Genomic DNA, 22682 nt, shown 5'->3' on the forward strand with positions numbered 1-22682 from the left:
ATTAGAAAAAACTACTTTAAAGTTCAAAATCCTAAGTCAAAAGAACAAAGCAGGAGGCATCACTCTACCTGACTTCAAACTATACTACTAGTCTACAGTAACCAAAACAGCATGGTACCAAAACAGATATATAGACCAATGGAACAGAACAGAGGCCTCAGAAACATCTTTCTTTCGTAAATTGCCCAGTCTCAGGTATGTCTTTATCAGCAGCGTGAAAATGAACTACTACACTATTTAGTCAGTCTACATGAGGAGATTTGGTGCATCTAGGCCATTAAATATTATCTTTATCTATCTGATACATTTTTATCTTAAGATGATGTTTCTCTTTCTGATTTAAAATGTCCCAATTTCAGGAGTTTTTTCGTTGGCTTCACATAGTTGTTCTGATGCTTCCTCAGTTTATGTGTTCCAAACAAAACCCAAAATGATTTTATTTTTTGAAAAACCACCGTTGATTTTAGGGTAAGAATTCCTTTAAGTCACCTTATTTTATGAGTTCCATATAAATCTCATATGAGTCCCCTTCTGTGATTAATCCATGCTTTTTTCCCCTACCCTCGTCAATCATTCACCCTTCCTGCAGAGCTTTGTACTCTATGATGCTGATCTGTACAAAGGCACAATCCAACCTAAAACGAGGAGGGAAGAGACAGGGTAAGGAGACGTATTTATGTGATTCCAGTTCGTTTGCTTGTCCTCGCACTGGCTATGTTTCCTCAGGTATAGCTCTGGCAGCCTTTCTTCTCTGTCTCTGGATCTAATATACTATGGCAATACTGATTACTCCATTTTCACCTTTAAGGCCAAGGAGTGGTAAAAGCTCCCAATTACAGGTAATCCCTGGAATCCCCAACATCCCTTGTTGCTTCCTGGCTCACACTTTTCACACATCTAACTGGTCATTGAATTCTTTCGAGTTGAGCACTTTTAAGGGCTCTCTGGATATGCCCCTCAAAATAAGACAGATACAACTGCTGTGGCTTCCCATAGCCTTTGGAAAAAAATACAAGCCTTGACCTTGCTCCTGACGACTCTAGATGCCTGCCTCTGTCTATCTTTTCCACCTTTTCCTACCATACTCACCTCCTCATCATCTACACGCTACTTTCTGTTTCTTTAACCTGCAAAGTTTAATAGCTCTTCACTCCTTTTTTCCCCCGAACTATGACTGCAATGGTATTCTTCTTTCAGATGATTAAATGCCTGCACCCATCTGGTCTGTAGAATCTTGATTCTCATATTAACAGCTAAAAGACTTCTTCATCATCCTATTCTGCTGGGAAAACAAAAGAAACAAGGAAAATTAGTTGGAAGGTATAAAGAGGAAACTTATACCTTCCATTCTCAAAATGGCTAGTTCAATTTACAGACTGCAGTATTCCAATAGTTACCCCTTTGGTGAATGCAGGCTGTAAAGTTCCAAAATTGTACAATAAGCAAGAAGATTTCCACAAAGCCAATGAAATCACTAATTCAAAAATAAGATTAAACAAATAGTATTTAACTTTTTATGGCTTCAAGGGTGTTATTTCAATGGTGCAGGTTTATTTGCATAATCTGCATATGTATATTCTGAACTTTATCTTCCCCTAGTATCTATCTGCAGTGTGAATGTGTCTACAAGGCTGGAACTTAATGATCCATTTAGGCAGCCCCTTAGCATACACGAGGATATCTTGTCTTTTGTGTGTGTGTGTTATTTCCATCAAAATATGTAAACATTTTCTTGATTTAATAACAATAGAAAAGGTATGAGAAAAGACAAATTGTCTAGAAAAAAACCATCAACCCACCATTATGATTTATATGGCACAATCTGAAACACCTTTGCAGTATGTTTGTATAAAAAAAGTCTATAAAAATGAATGGCTGGGTGGCATTCATTATAGAATGAAATTTGCATTAAAGGTGAGCTTTCTGCTAAACAAAGACATGAAGAAATCTTTAGAAAATGTGGAAACACTGGAGACTGACAAGTTAATTTCTGTGTCTGACAAAAAGGCCTAAGGTCTAAGCTAGATAAGACTGATGCCCTAGAAAATCTGAGCTGTGGAATCACCTTTGAAATCTTAGTTTCACTATTTATGAGTCATGTCACTGTAGGCAAGGACCTTAGCCTCTGAGTCTCAGCTTTCTCATTCTGTGAAAGGAAATAGTATTATCTCGCTGATTGAATCATGAAGCTGAGAGTTGAAGCACTCAGTTCAGTACCTGGTAGAGCCTTGAAGCTCTGTCAGTGTCCATCAGTGTCATCCAGAAACAACCTACTCAACCAACTACATACCAGTCATGATGTCCTGGTCCTTTGGAAGAGTCTGCCAAGCTGAAAAACAATGTTCTGAAGTCCATCTTGAAGAAATACACTAATCAATTGTGCCTTAGTCTGTTTTGTGTTGCTATAACAGAATACCACAGACTAATTTATAATGAACAGACATTTATTTGGCTGATAGTCTGGAGACTGGGAAGTCCATGGCTGAGGCACCTCATCTGCTGAGGAGTTTCTTGCTGCATCATCCCACGGGCTGAAGGCATCATGTAGGTGAGAGAGAGCAAGGGAGGGGGACAAACTCATCTTCATAAGGACCCCGCTTTCACAATAGCAAACCCACTCCCACAATAACAACAAGTTGTATTATGCCAAAGGTTGAATTGATGATACTCAAATTTATTAATCAATCTATAGACTTGTTTATTTACACAGACTCCTGGGTAAAGGCAGCATCTTCACGCTGGACTCTCTTAGTCTGCTTAAACCCTTTCTTGCTGTCAGAGACAAAATGATGTCAGAGCCCACATTAACAAAATCTGTTTATGCATAAGCTGAAAAAAAATCTCATTTGCCCTCACTTTTGTTTCAGCAGGGGCTCAAGGGTGTTTGAAAGGAGAGTAAGTTTAAACAGTAGAAAGAGGAAAGACTGTTGGGCACACATGCTATTGAGAGGTGAAGCCAGCTGGGCTTCTGGGTCAGGTAGGGACTTGGAGAACTTTTCTGTCTAGCTAAAGGAGCACCCTGTGTCTAGCTAAAGGTTTGTAAACGTACCAATCAGCCCTATGTAAAAATGTACCAATCAGCGCTCTGTGTCTAGCTAAAGGTTTGTAAATGCACCAATCAGTGCTGTGTCTAGCTAAAAGTCTGTAAACACACCAATCAGCACTCTGTAAAAATGCACCAATCAGCGCTCTGTGTCTAGCTAAAGGTTTGTAAATGCACCAATCAGCACTCTGTAAAAATGGACCAATCAACACTCTGTAAAATGGACCAATCAGCAGGACATGTGGGGTAGCAAATAAGGGAATAAAAGCTGGCCACCTGTGCTAGTAGGGGCAATCCACTGGAGTCCCCTTCTGTGCTGTGGAAGCTTTGTTCTTTGGCTCTTTACAGTAAATCTTGCTGCTGCTCACTCTTGGGTCCAAACTACCTTTGTGAGCTGTAACACTCATTTGCAGGGTCTGTGGCTTCATTCCTGATATCAGGAAGACCACAAACCCAGGAGGAACAAACAACTCTGGATGCACCACCTTTAAGAGCTATTAACACTCACTGCCAACCTCTGTGGCTTCACTCCTGAAGTCAGCGGGACCACAAATCCACTGGGACACATCTGAACATCTGAAGGAGCAAACTACAGACACACCACGTTTAAGAACTGTAACACTTACCGCAAGGGTCCACGGCTTCATTCTTGAAGTCAGCGAGACCAAAAACCCACTGGAAGGAACGAATTCCAGACACACTATTAAGGTGGCATATCAGGAAATGGGGAGAGTTTCTAATTGGTCTTCAGGCAGGCTTGGCAGTCCTTGGTTGGCTGAAAGAGGGCAAGGAAGCAGGTGGAAACATTTCTTTTTTTTTTTTTTTTTTTTTGAGACGGAGTCTCGCTCTGTCGCCCAGGCTGGAGTGCAGTGGCCGGATCTCAGCTCACTACAAGCTCCGCCTCCCGGGTTCACGCCATTCTCCTGCCTCAGCCTCCCGAGTAGCTGGGACTACAGGCGCCCACCACCTCGCCCGGCTAGTTTTTTGTATTTTTTTAGTAGAGACGGGGTTTCACCATGTTAGCCAGGATGGTCTCGATCTCCTGACCTCGTGATCCGCCCGTCTCGGCCTCCCAAAGTGCTGGGATTACAGGCTTGAGCCACCGCGCCTGGCCAGGAAACATTTCAAAAGAGGGTTACTGAATGTTAGTTATAGGGGGTTCTGCGTAAGTGGCCATTTCCTCACCAAGTGGGGGTTGACGGAAGAATCTTTTTGTCAGACTCTCAATATTGCTTGTGGGAGAGGGCGAGCCTGGCTTCCATGAGAGGAAGTTTCTTATTGCTGGATATATGTGACTTTGGCCAGGCTTGAGATCTTTTACTTGAGCTTTCCCTTCAAAGATCTCACTCCATGTTGAGAGCCCCCCATTTAGCATCTAGATGCTGTGGTTACGTGTGCTGTTCTCCTGGCCTGACACCAGGCTGTAGTGCTCCCATTTTGCTCGGCAGAAACCTGGAGAGTGACTTAATTTCTCAGAGCTGGGGAGAAAATAATTCAGAACTGAATCTCTGTCTCTGGTTTCCAAACCGAAAAGTTCCCCTTATCCTGGGCCTTGTCTTTATCCACAAATCAAAGAAAAATGGTATACTAGGAACTTTTGAGCCAGAAAATTGTATCCTTACATTTAGGCTAAAGAATCTGTGGTTTAGAAGTAAAAATGGACTTGTGGAAGAGCATACAGCTAACTAATGACAGATCGCAGAGCTAATGACAGTGAGAATTAATATGCGATTTTCAGAACCCGGGCTCACACACAGCAGCTCCTTTGATTATGAGCTGTGTGATTTTTATTTTGGTTGTGAATGAGATAGCCATATGTCACACGTTTTGACTGTGCCTGCCAAAAGTATGGCATAAGTGGAAGATCATAGCTTCCTCATCAGTGGCTTGTTTTTTGAGATGGCGTCTCCTGCTGTCACCCAGGTTGGCAGGACCTCGGCTCACTGCAAACTCTGCCTCCTGGGTTCATGCCATTCTCCTGCCTCAGCCTCCCCAGTAGCTAGGACTGCAGGTGCCCGCCGCCATGCCTGGCTTTTTCTTTTTAATTTTTTTATTTAATTTTTTTTTTTGAGACGGAGTCTTGCTCTGCTGCCCAGGCTGGAGTGCAGTGGCCAGATCTCAGCTCGCTGCAAGCTCCGCCTCCCGGGTTTACGCCATTCTCCTGCCTCAGCCTCCCGAGTAGCTGGGACTACAGGCGCCCGCCTCGTCGCCCGGCTAGTTTTTTTTGTATTTTTTAGTAGAGACGGGGTTTCACTGTATTAGCCAGGATGGTCTCGATCTCCTGACCTCGTGATCCGCCCGTCTCGGCCTCCCAAAGTGCTGGGATTACAAGCTTGAGCCACCGAGCCTGGCCTTTTTTTTTATTTTTAACAGAGACGGGGTTTCACCGTGTTAGCCAGGATGGTCTCAATCTCCTGACCTCCTAATCCATCCACCTCGGTCTCCCAAAGTGCTGGGATTACAGGCATGAGCCACCGGGACCGGCCATCAGTGATTATTATAAGAATGAAATTAATATTAATATAGGTAAAGTCCTATCACGAGATCTTTGAACATGTTGGGAAGTGAAGTGACCCACTGGGGCACAAGCGAAAGAGCAGCACAGTAGTGCCGTCCACTTGAACTTCCTGGGGCAGCTGCCTTAATGCCTGTTCATGAAGCTATTTTATTAATGCCACATTTTGATTTAGATGGGTCCCAGCAATGCCCAGCTCACCCCCAACCCGATGCTTCTGTGTAACTTTGCTTTGGATGCCCTTAGCATTTGGATAAAATCTGAAACTGTGAGATAATGCAAGTAAGTTAAATTTTAGAGGGAATCCCTTTTTGGGTTTCTTAGGAACTAGGAAAGCCAATGGGTTTCAAAGCAAAGAAGACTGCCCTGCCCATCTTCTGAACCACGTTTACCAAAGGGCAACAACCCAATCTATTTAAATCAATATGCACTGATTTATAGTTGTGTTTACCGATTATGTCCTTCAGGAAGGGTATCTTTGCTTTATTGCTTAATTTTACTGGGTCTCTCTCCAAAAGGGCAGAAGCTCCTTTAAAATATATGCAGGAGGTGAGAAAGTGCTGATTTAACTCTCAGGGCAATTCACAGGTAATATAAAATTGAGTGGCTTCATTACTGTAGTCACCTTTCTAATTTAATGCATTCAAAAATGCAAACTTCCTGGCAAATCAACCCTAAAGATTATCATCTGTGTTACAGGAGGTCTTTGGAAACTAAACTTACTCTATTCCTTCTTCACCAACCCCCCACTACCCTGCCACTACAGCCCCCCAACTATTTCTGATACTACCTCACACCTAGAGGCTTCCAGTTAAGGTCCTACAAAAGTGATCATTTTCTATTAGCTATGGCTACTCTGACTCTGCAAACTGACTTCGCCCTTTTTGTGTGCTGACTTCAATGGATCAGCCAGTGGATTGGTCAGTGTTACCATTCACAATGACTGTGTGTGTCATGTGTGTGCATAAGCATATATATGTGTATATACACGCATGTAAATATGTATATCTGTAATAATTTTGATATTATATGCATATTGTGTTTATATAAACTATACACATTAATTTCATGTTATATATACATACAGCATGTATACATTATCTATAATACATGTTCTTCTTATACAGTAATGTCACCAAAGACTACCTGATGTAGGAAAAGTTTACATAGTTTGAGGAAGAATAGCCTCCCACCCAAAATTATTTGAGTCCTCATTTACATGTTAGCAATTTCACAAATGCAGTTTTTGTCTGCAGAAACCTAGGCCTTGCTTTTTGAAGCAGCATGCTACAGTGGAAAGTACACACAATTATCTGGGTACAAGATTTAGTCCACACAACACAGTCCTTGGCTATGTTGCCTTGGGCATGGTACTTAATGCTGCAGACGCTCAACCTCCCTGGTAGAAACAGGGGCTAAAAGTCACATTTTAGAAGGTAATTGTGAAAATGGGATGCCTCTTAAGTCTACAGTATAGTGTCTAGCCTGCAGCTATGGTCCAGAAAATAGCTTTCCTTTATTGCCATGGTAACAGGAGGCCTCTTGGGCCGCAAAGAGTGGGGAGGGGTCACTGCAGGCTCTGTCCCCTGTCCCTGACAGAAGCTCAGAGAAGCCCTTGAGATTCTCCCTTTAGCAGGCCCTGTGCCCCTCACCCACAGCCAGACAGGAAGCAGGGGAAAATAGATGGGAAGGTGCTTTGGAAGTCAATGTACTCTATAAATCCAAGGTATTATTCTTAAACAGATGGCTAAGCTTTTTATGGCCCACTCAATCTCCTAAATCCTCAATCCTGCCCAATTTCTTAGTACTGGATACTTAGTAATACACTGAGGAATTCTTGTCCTGCTGATTCTTCCTCTGTCCTGCCTGGCTGTCCCTATTTCTGCATTGTTTCATCATTTGGAAAATACCCTTCCCTTGAACCTCAAGCAAGGGCTCACTTCTGCTACAAGAATTTCTAGGTAATAAGAAGTTAGGAAGGTAAAAGGAACAGGGAAGCAAAGAAGCAGCTTCTCCATGAATCCTCTGTCAGCTTGCATTTCATTAAGATGGGAGCCTCGGACTTTGAAGCTTCCTTCCTGTCCCCACCTTTGCCTAAACAGCCCCATCGAGTTGCTGGCTCTCTAATCCTCATCTAGTAGCCAGCACTGGCCACTCTTCCACAGGTAGCTTGGGCATGGCCCCTCTCAGCAGACTGGAAACCACGTTCTCTTGGCACCTTCTAGCTAAATTATGTTTCTCCCTGTTATCATCTCCTCACTATTTATTTGCCTTTCCCTCAAGCTGCTTTGAGGACATAGACCATGGGCTTGATTTCTGTCATCTCAGTACCAGGTGTACGGTGGAGCTTTATGGGCACCTGCTGAATTGACTTGGTCAGTTTCTACTGGCAGAAACAGGACAGGGTGCAGCCTGCACCAGGGCAGAGGCTCTGTCAGTTCTGTTGATTCTGTTAATTCCAGTATCCAGAAAGTGCATGGAAGAGAGTGGGATCTCAAAATCTTTTGAATAAATAAACAAAAAAACCAGAATTTCATCAGAAGCATATTTAAAAAATATATATCTTTATTGAGATACAGTTACATGTCATACAAGTTATCCCAAAGTAAAAGTCAGCACAACTGTCTTCACAGTAGATTTCAGAATATTTTCATTGCCTCAAAAAGCAACTCTGTACCCTTCTGCTGTTACTGTCTTTCCCCATATATTCTTCCAGTCCCAAGCACCACTCATCTGCTTTCTTCTCTGTAGATTTACTTGCTCTAAACATTTTATATGAATGGAATCATGTAATATGTAGCCTTTTGGGACCAGCTTCTTTGACTTAACAAAATGTTATCAATATGTATTCAGATCTTAGCATGGATAACTGCTCAATTCCTTTTGTGAGGGAATAATCGCCATTGCATGGACAAAGCACATTTTGCGTCATTCATTCATCAGTTGATGGATATTTGGGCTACTCTGAATATCCATTTTAAATATTTGTGTAAACTTATGGTTTCATTTATCTTGGCAATATACCCAGGAGTAGAATTGCTGTGTCATATTGTAACTCTAGATTTAACTGACCTGCTAGGCTGCTTTCCAATGCAGCTGCAACACTTAACATTCCACCAACACTGTATGAGGGTTAGAATTTCTCCACTTCTCCACCAATATTGGCTATTATAGACTTAATTCTAGCCATGCTAGTGGGTATAAAATGGCATCTCACTGTGGTTTTGCTTTGCGTTTTAATGATAACTAATCATGCAAAGTATCTTTTCTTGTGCTTATTGAACATTCGTATGTCTTGGAAAAATACCTATTCAGATCCTTTGCTCGTTTTAAATGTTTTTATTATTGGGTTCCAATAGTTATTTGTATATTCTGGATATTAATCTGTCATCAGATATATGATTTGCGAATATTGTTGCCAAAGTGCCAGGAGTTTGGTCTTGTCACTCACAGCACAGAAAGCCAGTCAGTAAGACAGCAAGATTTGCCAGGGAAGAGGCTTTTCATTCAGTTGATATTACCCACAGACAAGGGGAGAGCAGTCTCAAATCCATCTCTTCCCAAATGACTAAAATTGGGGGCTTATATAGTGGGGAAGGAATGCAGCCACATGTGGGAAAACAGGAATTAGGGAGAGGTAAGGTAGCAATCAAGGAAATGAGGGTTCTCGCATCTCACTGCTTGGGTGTGGTGATTTGGTGAGTTTCAATTTCTTGAGGGTCAGTTTCCCGAGGAACGGACTCAGATAAGACAAATACAAGTTTCTAGTTTTAAGACGGAAAGATCATTTCTATATTTATCCACAAAGTGGTAAACATCAGTTCTATGGGACAACTGAGCTGGCTTTAATATTTTCTCCCGTTGGGTGAGCTAGCTTTCCATTTTTTTTTTTTTTTTTTGGCAGTGTCCACTTAAGTATAAAGTTTTAAATTTTGAAGTCCAATTTATTTACTTTTTTCCTATATTGCTTGTGGTTTTAGTATCACATTGAATAATCTTTGGAAAATCTAAGGTCATAAATATATACTTCTATGTTTTTAACTAAAAGTTTTAGTTTTTACATTTAGGTTTTGGATACTTTTTTTTTTTTTTAAATACAGTATGAGATAAGAGTACACCTTTATTCTTCTGGATGTGGCTATCTTTTCAATAAAGATGATTCTTTCCTCATTGTATATTCTTGGCATCCTGGTCAAAAATCATTTAATCATAGATGCCTAAGTTTGTTTATGGATTTTTAATTATATTCCACTTATCTACATTTTACACTTGTACCAATATCACAGGTTTTGAATCCAAGAAATGTGAGTCTATCTACGTTGTTATTTTTCTAATTATTCTGACGATTTTGTGTTCTTGCAATTCCATATGAATTTTAAAATCAGTTTGTCAATTTCTACAAAGTGGCCCACTGGGTTTCTGATGGAGATTAATTTGAATCTGTAGATCAGTTTGAGGGGCATTACCATCTTAATAGTGTTAAATCTTTCAATCCATGAGTTTAGGATAGTTTTTTATTTATTTAGATCTGTATAATTTCTTTCAAAAACATTTTGTATTTTTTGGATTGCAAATGGTGTATTTCTTTTGTTGAACTTATTCGTGTTTAATTTTTATTCTATTGCAAATGGAATTGTTTTCTTAATTTCATTTTCGATGTTCATTGCAAGTGTAGAGAAGCAAAATTGATTTGTTCATATTTATCTTGTATCCTGCAACATTGCTGAACTTCTAAGTTCAAATACTTTTTTTTGGTTGGTTCCTTAGGATTTTTTATATGCATGATCATGTTATCTGCCAATAAACATAGATTTACTTCATCCTTTCCAATCCATATGACTTTTTAAAGTTACCTAATTGCCTTGACAAGAACGTCCAGTATCAGGTTAAACAGAAGTACAGACATTCTTATAGTGTTCATGATCTTAGGGTATATGCTTCCAGTCTTTCACCATTAAGCTATTGTTAGCTGTGGGTTGTTCACACATGCCTTGTATCAGGTTAAATTCCCTTCTATTCACAGTTTTCTGCATGTTTTTTCAAATCATTAAAGTGTGTTGGATTTTGTCAAATACGTTCTTTGCATCTATTACAATGATTGTGCAATTTGTTTTGTTTTTTATTCTAGTGATACGTATTCCATCAGTTGATTTTCAGGTGTTGAACCAAGTTAGCACAATTTTGTCAGAAGCATCTTGTGTTTTATTATTTTTAATTGACACATAATAACTGTACCTATTTATGGAGTACAAGCATCTTGTGTTTTGACAGGAGCCAGTCATAGTTTAAGCCTGACATTGTATATTTAAGTGTTCAGCAACAATCCCTCTTTCCGAAGCTCTCTCTCCTCATTGTACCCTTCTACCTGTGAATATTCCCTTTACATAGTTTGTACATTATACTGAAACACTGCCTTTGGGCTCATGGCTGTAATCCTACCACTTTGGGAGGCTAAGATGGGCGGATCGCTTGAGGCCAGGAGTTTGAAATCAGCTTGGTCAATATAGTGAGACCCCATCTCTACTAAACAAAAAAGTAATTTGTAAATTAATTTTAAAATCAATAATTTAAACATATGTAAATTATTTTTCAAAACCCACAACTCTGCTTTTGGGGGAAACTCCTGCTCCTGCCTATGCTGCTCCCTCGTGCCCTGCTGCACCTCCCTGCTAAATCTCTAAATATGTGTCTGTCCACTAGCTCCTCTTCCTGCCCTCATCTCTTTCTCCTTTACCAACTTAGATGATGACATTTTTATATTTTGTGCAGGATTGCCCTCATTTACCTGAGCCTATTCTTTCACTTATTTCTCACCTATATGTTTTATTTTATCCCCGCACTCCTTTCTTTTTTTTTTTTTTTTTTGAGACGGAATCTCGCTCTATGGCCCGGGCTGGAGTGCAGTGGCCGGATCTCAGCTCACCGCAAGCTCCGCCTCCCGGGTTCACGCCATTCTCCTGCCTCAGCCTCCCGAGTAGCTGGGACTACAGGCGCCCGCCACCTTGCCCGGCTAGTTTTTTGTATTTTTTAGTAGAGACGGGGTTTCACCATGTTAGCCAGGATGGTCTTGATCTCCTGACCTCGTGATCCGCCCGCCTCGGCCTCCCAAAGTGCTGGGATTACAGGCTTGAGCCACTGCGTCCGGCCTCCTTTCTTCATTGTATATGCATTATATTAAAAAATTATTTTAGGTTAAGCTTAGGAAATATCACCACTTAGCAATATTCACTGAGTACTTACTATATGGTAGGTACTAAGCTGGAAATCAGGAAGACAGAAGTGACAAGATCAGAGGCCCTGTCCTCTAGGAGCTCACCAAGAGGCAAATAAATGACTATTGATGATGTACCTGTGCAATGGAATGATGGACCTGAGATTCAGTCCTGATGAGAAGAGAGGAAACTACAGATTGTATAATCTGAAACCTGGCAGCCATATTGCCAATAAACATTCCTTGTAAATCTAATTTCACATAAATCTTTATTTTCTTCTTACTTGTTTTATTATCTTATGTTTCTGTGTTTTGCACTAGCTGCCATTCTTTTCTGCAGCTGATGGAAGTAGAGTCAAGGTAGTGATGAGAGCCTGAAGGTGGCAAGGCATCTTTCCTGGTATCTAGTGGAACCACCAATTCTTCCCATGACCACTGCCTTGAGGGTGGCTCCCAGCCAGCAGGCCAAGTGCTATGCTGTCTAACGGAAGCACGACTGAGTCAAACAAGGATTTGTGCTTACCTAACTTTACTGACAGCAGGTTAGGCCTGTTGAAATTGACAATTTTGGTATGGACCAAGTTTCTGGGTAAGAAATAAGTTTAGGTGAATTATGGCATAGTGGTAAGAAATTTGGGATTATTTCAAAGGTGTGACTGGCAGTAAATGTTAGTTTTTTCATCTACAATATGAAAAGAGTAATACATACTTGATATTGATTACTTTTTTATTTCTTCATTTTATTTGGAAGATATTTATCAATTGCTCACTAAAGAGCCTGGACATGTTCCAGGCTTTTGGGATACAGCAGCAAAAAAGATAAAAGTCTGCTCTCCTGAAGTTTATTTTCCAGGGGGCAAAGACACAGGCATTATGTGCTCTAAAGGAAAGTAAAAGCAAGGAAGGGCAGAGGAGAGAGAATCAATATATGAAGTGCTTGGCACAGTATGTTGCAAGTGCTCATGGACCTATCACCCTGGTTCCTATGGTTGGAAATGCTGAACACCAGCACACTGATATGCTGGAAAACAACTGGACAACATGGTATGTCAGGTAAAAGCCAGGTGCCACCAAATACAGAGTGAAAGCTGGGTGCGCTCACGCCTGTAATCCCAGCATATTGGGAGGCCAAGGCAGGTGGATCACTTGAGGTCAGGAGTTCGAGACCAGCCAGACCAACATCGAGAAACCCTGCCTCTACTAAAATGAAATTAGCCAGGTCTGGTGGTGCACGCCTATAATCTCAGTTACTCGGGAGGCTGAGGCAGGAGAATCGATTGAACGTGGGAGGCAGAGTTTGCGGTGAGCTGAGATCATGCTACTGCACTCCAGCCTGGGCAACAAGAACAAAACTCCATCTCAAAAAAAAAAAAAGATAGATAGATAGATAGATAGATAGATAGATAGATAGATAGATATAGATACAGATATAGATAGAGAGAGCGTGAAGCCAGGAGTGAGAAGCATCTTGCAGAGAGAGTTTAGAGGGAGACTGAATTGTTTCCTCTGCTAGGGTTTCTCCAGTGCAGGGTAAGGCAGGCACTCTGCTGAGAGCCACTCTCCTCTCCAGGAAGGCAGAGACCAGCAGCACGGCTCACTCAATACGAGTGTGCTGCAACGCAGCATCACATGTTACATCCTAGCTACACTGAGAAGGCATCTGCACCGTCACAGACTCTAGTTGATGTGGGTTAACCTGAAAGAGTCAGAAGCCTGGTGAAGGATCTGTACATCACAGGCTCACCAAAGAGAGATCAACGCACAACTTGCTTCTCAATAGAACTGTCCTTTCCCCTTGTTTTGGTGTTAAAGAGCCTGCTATATTCATTGGGAATAAAGAGATGCCACATGTGACAACATCAGTTATTTTTCAAACCATAGTATAACTCGACTTTTATTTTGTCAGCAAATTTGTTTTTGCTCCCTTCCCCTGCCCCAAAGTCCTCAATTCCATTTGTACAGCTGTCAGTTACAGGCACTAAAGCTTTCAGTCAGATGCTGTGGGAGGCCGGCTCTGGGAACATTCCAGATCTCAACGCAGAGTGGGCTGAGAGGTCGGGTATGAAGTACACTAAGGGAGGAGCAACAGACACTAGTTGTTTGGTGTTTAGAACCAGTGTTTAAAAATAGGAAACACATGACAAAGGTCCATGTGCTAGAATGCCATTAGATAGGAAGCAGAACCAGGCTTCTTGGCTGCCTTACCTTACCCTGGCCAGGTCCACACCTCAAGTCAGAGAGGCACCTCTCTATGAGGATCTTAGCTTTCATTCTCAGTCATTTTTCTCCCCTTTTTCCTAATTCCCAAAAACTTCCAGTTTCCCTCTTTCCTTAATAATAGTCACCTGCTCTGCATTTTCTCCTTTCTTTTCTATGCTCACTTTATTCTGCACATTTGATTTTAAACATTATTTTAGATATATCTAAGCATCATTTTTATGGCTTCTCTTCATAATGATTCTCATCCCTTATCCAGCATATACTGAATCTGTATGCTGTTAGTAAACACAGCTGCAAACCTGTGTGGTCTCAGACTTGACTTGCTTGGCCCCTACCCTTAGAAGGTACACCCACCACCCTTGCCCTCTCTGCAGCTGGCACTGGACACCTGCCTTGGGCTGCAGGTTCCAGCTGAATGGAGCATTATCAAGGTTATGTTCCATGATGTTAATGCATGTCATATGAAAAAAGGAGGTCGTTATTTCAAAACATTTGGGAAAGGTTATTAACAAAAGTCAAAGGTTTCCTTACAGCAGTGTTTCCTGGAATCTAGTATTCTAGAGTAGGGATGAGGATCATTCTATATAGTGCCCAGTACAGAGACTTAGTGGGGCTAAATTGTACCTAATGGGGATGATGAAATGTTAACACTGAGCCCAATATACAGTATGTATGTAGATGGGCCCCAACTTTTGCCCCATCCCCATGCCACAGGCAAGCTCTGTGGATCCCCCAGCTTAGGGTTCTGATAATATCCACCAAGTAAGAGGCTTTGGAGAAACATGCCTGTTTATCTTTCCTATAACACCAAAGAATAGATCTATGCCCACATCATCACTGGAAAGTTATGCAGGAATGTCCATAACATGTTTATAGGCTGTTTCTCTTTTCTACTTACATTGGTATATTGTGTTCTATGCCACATGGTATGCTGGATAAGTCAACACAGTCTGACCCCATATTTTGTCTTACTGCTTCATTCTTTTCTTAGTTTGAGGTTATCAAAACAAATAAATAATCTTTTTCTCTAAATAGTCTAATTCGTGCATTAGTTGGTTTCTAGTAACAACCCTCATCTTATAAGCATAAACTGAACTCAGCATTGGAACAGTCCAAATACATAAAAATATTTCTCTCACCTCGAAAGCGCTCCTTGCCTTTTTCTGTACTTTTTGTGAAGCAGGTTTTATCTTCAGTAGAGGCACAGAAATAAGTGATTGCCTAGCTTTTACTAATATGAAAACTCATGTCTGTTAGCATTAAAGTTTTGTGCAGATTCTCACACTCCTTGTGTTACTTGTTTCCTAAGAAGAAAGATAAGACAAATAGCTAATATGAAATAATCAGGCTTTAGATTAAGTGCTTTATTTCTCCTCCTGGAAGTCTAATAAGAAAAATTATCTATCTTGGGGGAGGAGAATTAGATGATGACAATTCTCCGCCTCAACTTTTGGTTGCTCAACATAAAACACAATTTATACAAAACATTTTCCCAATACCAGAAACTCCAACTTGTATTAGATTTATAGTAGCACACAGATGAGAAAGATCCTTTCCTTAATTGCCAAGCAAGCTATAAACATTCCCCTTTGATATACAAGGTGAAAAGTGCCAAGATAGCTGAACCAGGAATGAAAAAAACAATCTGAGGAAATCTGTTAAGCCTTAGGAAAAGTGCTACTAAGCAAGGCAAATATCTCTCTGGAACAGGAAGAAAGAGACTAGGCAAAGTACTCTGGCCAGCTGTTCCTAAACTATCTCTCCTGAACAACAGATGTGTTTTATTTTTTGTTTTCATTTTTAAATGATTAATTGTAAACCATAATAAAAATGATTTTTAAAAAAGTTCTTGGATTTGCAGCAATATCACGTTCCTGTGAAATTCTCTAAACCTTTGCCTTCAGTGTGCACACTTACCTCATTTTAGTTCTTACAAAAGTCAGGAAGGGGCGCTGATCCTCACACCACAGTCTTGTTGTAACCGAGGATCCCAGCCTCAAAATGCATTTTCAAGCTTTTTTTTTTGTTTTCTTTTTTGTTCTCACCCTTGAAACATACTTTGAAACTCTTTGTTTCTCCCTTTCTCAGTAGGGACTTCCATGAATAGTACTCACTTATCTAATTTTGCACTTGCTTAGAAATTCCAGGGGCCAATTTTGAAACAAACCAGGCAGAGGGCCCCAGCTGCGGAATCCTCCCACTTAAGGGGAGTTCCGAACAGTTAGCCCCCCACCTCCAGACCCAAGTCAGGATAATGCAAACCAGACCTCCAGACGGGCAATTACTCAAGGTTATCATTGAAAAGAGACACGCAGACCCCTTCTGTGCCACTCCGGCATGTTTCTCACATTTTCCTTCTTAAATTCTGTTCTTCAGCCCCGAAGGCAGAGATGGCTCCTTTGAGGAAGAAGACTGGCCATCTCCCATCTGCTAGCATTTGATCAATAAAGTTGCTTTCCTTTCACCACATCCTGCTTCTTGTGTTTTTGGCCTCTGAGCAGCAAGCAGCTAGACTTGAGCCAGTTACACTATGACAAGAACCCTCCCTGAAACTCACCAAATAACCCACTAGTCACCACTGTTCAGGAGCTCTGAGAAGTAAGCATATGAGAAGTAGACTATTTGGCCATTTATTAAAACAAAAACAGTATTTTCTGAATGGAATATACTGTTTTTAAAATTCTCTTAGACCCAAATTTTCTGTAGTATTTTAAGAGAGAATGAAGAACCAAGTGCCTGGCATAAAAATAATTGCCCAAATAAATTATCATTGAATGAACAAATAAATACAGTTTACATCACTCTTCACTAAAACCTCGCAGTTTCAAGCACTCAGAAACTCAACCTGATTCTCTTACCCATAACAGCCCCCAACACTCTAAAACAAGTAAACAAACAAAAGCATGGCATGAAATGGAATACATGCTGTCTTGTGTGCACATGTACACACACACAGACACACACATACACACACACACAGAGTTGCATCTGTCCCCGGACAATGGGAATGATCTCCTAGAAATCTTCATTGGAAAATGATTTAGAGCTCTAGTTGCTACTACACCCACCCTGTCACAGTGATTGAAAATGACGGGCAGGTAAATACAACATTGACCATCTCAACTGCTCTATTCTTAATCCATCACAAGGTAACTGATGCTCTTTCCTGCACAAAAGCTGCTTAATTCCCTTCCAGTAACAAGATTTTATTGAAAGTGTCTATTATAACTAATCCAGGAGAATGGATTTTTATAACCAGCAGAAAGGAGAAAATGGAAAAAAGATAAGAAATTTTTATTCTGCTGTATTTGATCTGTTTTATTACCTGAGAAAACATAATACATATAATCTCTTTGCAGCTGTTTCAAACACTCAGCCCATATTACTTATATCCCATTAGATATAAAATTGTTTATGTGTCACTGCAGTACTCACACACACACACACGCATACTCACCAGAGAGCTTGACGAAGAAAACAGAAACTTTTCTGTATCAATGTTTCCTTTTGTTTTCCTGGGGTATTTCTTGTACCGCCATCTGACATTGAAACCCTTGTTATTTTTGAACCCAAAACTTTTAAAATGCTCACCTGGAAAGGAAAGGGACAAATGATTTGTTCCTGCTTCTTGAGTTATTAATTCCTGACTTCACAGCAATAGAAAAATCACATGAAACAATTAAAACAAAATACCAACTCTTGGGTGAGGTAAGTTGCAATATGAAAGATAATGCCAACAATTACTGAAAAATTAAAGAAAAGTTTGTTTCCGCTTTAAATATTAATCAGGCTGCTCTAGCTGTAGAGGCAACATAGTTAACAAGGAAGTAATGGAAGTTTGTGAACATTCCCTGAGTTGTTCTCAAAATTCTTTTTAGTTCTATAATTGCTTAAAACTTGGTTTATCTTTATCTAAGTCAGCCAGTTTCATCTTTTGCTATAAATGGAATAATAGTTAACGAATATCCATGTCATTCTTCAAACATTCATTGAACATGTGCTGTTGGACCAGAGCATCTGCTCAAAGAGACAAGCTTTCTTTATTCAAAGTTCGTCTTGTTGACTAAGAGGCAAATAAAAAATACCTAATTATGAGAGAGCCCCAGAATACTATGAGCTTAAACTAAAGTTGAATGAAAGTGTGGGGAAAGATTAATCCAGAGTTCGGCCAAACGTTATGTGAGAGCTTCCTCCAGCAAGACCTAGAAGGTAAGGAGTGGCTTACAGGATGAATGAGTGTTTATCACTTATGCACCTCTATGTAAACTGACTGCTATTTTAAGTGTATCATTATTAAAAGTAAGGTATGGAAGTCTCCCACTATTACTGTTGAATTGTCTATTTCTCTCATCATGTCAGTTTTGGGGTTTCCTTGATAGTTACATGTATGTTTATATTGTTATATCTTCTCAAAGGTTTGACAGCTTTATCTTCATAAATGTCATTCTTTGTCTCTAGTAATAATTTTGTCTTAGTATCTGTTTTTTTTTTCTGATATTAGTAGAGTCACTCCACTTGACTCTTGGTTACTACTTGCATGGAATATTTTTTTAACCTCCTTTTACTTTTAATTGATTTGTGTCGTTGACTCTAGAGTGTGTTATTTGTAGCCAGCATATAGTTGGATACAATTTCTTGTTGTAATTTTTTCTAAATTTGCTTTAATTATTCTCCATTCTCTGCCCTTTAATTGGAGTGATTAATGTATTTACATTTAATATAACTACTGATAAGGTAGGATTTACAGCTGCCAGGTTGCTCTGTTCTCTGTATGTTTTATGCCCTGCCCCGCCCCTCCTTTTCTGTGTTTTGGTTATCCCTCTACTCTTTCATAGCTATCTTCTTTTGTGTTAAATGACATTACCTACTGCATTATTTTAATTATCTTCTCATATTTTCCTTTTTTTTGCTTTGTTCATTTACTTTTTTTAGTGTTTGCCCTGGGGACTACAATTAACACCGTAATTTATAACAGTCTAGTTGGCGTTAATATCAACATAATTTCTATAGTATAAAAATGCTTTGTTCTTGATAGCTATATTTTCCCAACTTCTTTTGTGCTCATTGTCACAAATTGTACCCAATTCTCATTATTCATGATATTTGTACTTTTCTATACTTGCTAAAATATATTTGTAACCCCCAAATCAATACAAGTGACACTTTCACGGTCACGGAACAGGTACATAAGGCCCCCCAAAAAAAACAAAAAAAAAAACTTAACTTCTTAACTTGCACATTCCCAGATGAGGTTGGACAAGGCAGAGCTCTGTCTTCTTGTTTCACCTCTCAAGCAGACACGACCAGAGGGTAGAAACAGTAGTGTGCATTGTAGTACAGTGTAAGAAGCCCCAGCTTTAGGACAAGTTAAATGACATTTGAATATCAACTTTGACAACTGTTAGTGGGATGACTTCAGACAACTGATTTCATATTTCTGAATCTAACTTCCTATTTTGTAAAATTAAGAAAATAGAATCTATCAAAATGAGTTGTTTATAAAATTTGCAATTACAGTCTATTTTATATATGTAGTATGTATATGATAAAACTTATGCTAGGAGCAATGGTTTAGTATTTGCTAATCAGTATTTACAATGACTTTATAGAACATATCTGTAATGAATAATGAGAATCAACTCTACATGTTTGCACACTGCAAGTCAGGATTCTCCCAAGAAACAAAATCATTAGGATATGTTTATTTTAAGGAATTGACTCATATGATTATGAATATGGGCAAGTATAAAATCTACAGGGCAAGCAAGCAGGCTAGACATTCAAAAGTAGTTGATATTGCAGTCTTGAGTCTGAAATCTATAGTACAGGCTGGCAGTCTGGAATCAAAGGCATAATTTATTTGTTACAGTTTTGACCAGACTTTCTTCTTCTATGGGAAACATCAGCTTTTGCTCTTAAGTCCTTTAACTGATTGGATGAAGCCTATCCATATTATATAGGATAATCTTTTTTACTTTAGTTCAACTGACTACACATGCTAATCACATCTACAAAATAACATCACAGTAACATCTAGACTAATGTTTGGCCAAACAAGTAGGTACTATGGCCTAGCCCAGTTGGCATAATGTAACCATCATGATTTATAATTATTGCTTTATAGAATTTTCTTTTAAATCAGATAGGACTAGCAAAGTTAAACAAAAACGTATTTATATTCTCCTGTATGTTTACCAATGTACTTACCTTTTCTAGTGTTCTTGATGTCTTCATGTCATTTTAGTATTGTTCTGAATGCCTTAATTCCTCCATTCTTTACAAAGCAGAATTTTGAGGAATCTAGAAATTTTCGTTAAACATTTTTTTCCTTTCAGCACTTTGAATATGTTGTCCCACTGCCTTCTGGTCACACTCTGTTTCTGATAAGGGATCAACTCTTAATCTTACAAAGGATTTCTTGTATGTGAAGGGTCACTTCTCTGCCATTGCTCTCAAGAATCTCTTTGTCTATGTGTTTCAACAGTGTCATTATCATAGGTCTTGGCAGGGATCTCCTTGAATTTATTATACTTGGAGTATGTTGAGATTCTGAAATGTGCACCTTAATGCTGTTTATTACATTTTGGAAGCTTTCTGCCATGATTTCTTCAAATATTATTCTGTGCCTGTCTCTCTCTCTCTCTGCTATCAGGAAATCCCATCGTATGCGTATTGGTGCATTTGATCATCCCACATGTTTCTGAATTTCTGTCTGTTGATTTTTCACCATTCTTTTTTCTTTTTGTTTCTCGGATAGGATGACCTCAATTAACCTTTTTCTGCCTGCTTAAATCTGCTGCTAATCTCCTCTAGTGGATTTTTCATTTAAGTTATTGTAGCTTTCAATTCCAGAATTTATAGTTAATTTGTTTTTATCACTTTTATCTCTTTATTGTTATTCTCTATTTGGTAAGACATCAGTTCTTATACTTTTATTCTTACAGTTTTGTTTGAACATATTTAAAATGCCTGATTAAAATCTATGTCTAATAATTCCAATGTGTGGACTTACTAACGGATAGTTTGATAACCTTTTGGCCCTATATATGAGCCAAGCCTTTTTTATTTTGAAGGCCTTGGTTTTTGTTGTTGTTGTTGAAAACAGGACATTTAAAATAATATAATGTGGCAACTTTGGAAATAAAATTATCTCCCTGACTTACGATGTGTTACTTTTTGTTTTAATATTATTGTTGTTTAGGAACTTCTTCTGAACGATTCCATCATGTTTGTGTCGTGAAACCTCTTAATAATTATCTTAATGGTCAGCCAATGATTGGACACACATTTCCTTTAATGCTTGGAAAGAACAAATCTTCCAGTCTTTGTTGGTAGGCTCTGCATGTGAGCTGGGGCACCCTTCAAACACGAAGCCAGAGCCTTTACTTCCTGTCTGTTCAGTGCCTTCAAGGTTAGCAGAGGTGGGAGCTTGAAGCACTTTCAGGGTGTTTTTTGGACCATATGCCCAGCCTGGGCATGTGCAGAGCAACATGCATGTGTGTGACCTTTTGTATCCCAGGAATGCATCAGATATTTTCAAAGCTTCCCATGGATATCTCATTTTCGAGAATTTTCTTTTAAACTTTTGGAGTAGCTTATTGTTAGTCCAAATTGTTATTTACTGCCTAAGGCAGCAGTGATGTTAAACAGTTGCCACTTATTTTTTTTTTTTCATAAATGCCCCAGGAAAAAGACTGTTCACAGTAGGGGAGCACCAAGTCAGGACAAATAAAGAGAGCTCTGAGAGTGTGGTCTTTCATGGAACTGTCAGACAGGACAAGTAACGTCGAGTCTAGGGGAACTAGACTCCGAAGGGTTACCAAACCTCCTGCTTCCCGGTGGCTGCCATGCCACTGACCGTGCCTGTTGGCTGCAGGTTTTCAAGGAAACCATGGAGTTGGAGGTGTGGAATGGAAGTAGCACAAGTTAAAAAGGTATAAGAATCCCTGTTAGTCCTGAAATTCAGCTATTTTTCTTAAATAAAAACTTCCAGGATTGCTGCAAGCTGTTGGTTAATTTCTAGATTTCCGAAAAAACTTATTCTGAAAACATTTGTGAGTTTTCTTTTTTTTCTATTTAAAAATTATTTTATTTACATAAACCAATCAAAGGAGAAAGTCAAAAATGAAAAACCATTTTTAACTCCAAGAAAAATTTTACAGGTTTCATATGGACTTGTTTATTATTACAAGACTCATGAGGTCATATTTAGTGTTTAAGTGTATCCAGGATTATAAGCAGTTAAATCTGTTCTGCGAATATTTGTAAGTTTTCTTGTTGCTTTCATGGAGCAAATAATTTTTGAGGTTTCTAGTCTCCCATTTTTACCAAAAAGTATTCCCCTCCAGTTATGTATATTTTTAAAATATTTTGGTTAAACATATACAGATTTCCAAAAAGATTAAATAAATTGGTATCTGGCATAACATTAAGCTGATTTCTCTACTAATTTATTTCTTATTTTTTGATATCCACCTCTAACACTAGGATCCAGCCATATCAAGCCACTTGCAGTTTCTCTAACATGCCGTAAGTTTTGTAATGCGGAACAAGTTACTGTCTCAGCCAAAATGCCATGTGTATGCTCTTACCTTTTAGCTGGATAATTCCTACTAATCCAGTAGGATTTGATCACACCCCTTCGTTCATTAACCTCTTAACCAAACAGATTTAGGAGAGTATCACATGCTTCC

This window comes from Trachypithecus francoisi, unplaced genomic scaffold (assembly GCF_009764315.1).
Source record: "Trachypithecus francoisi isolate TF-2019V2 unplaced genomic scaffold, Tfra_2.0 Lachesis_group13, whole genome shotgun sequence".
In the NCBI taxonomy this organism is placed as follows: domain Eukaryota; kingdom Metazoa; phylum Chordata; class Mammalia; order Primates; family Cercopithecidae; genus Trachypithecus; species Trachypithecus francoisi.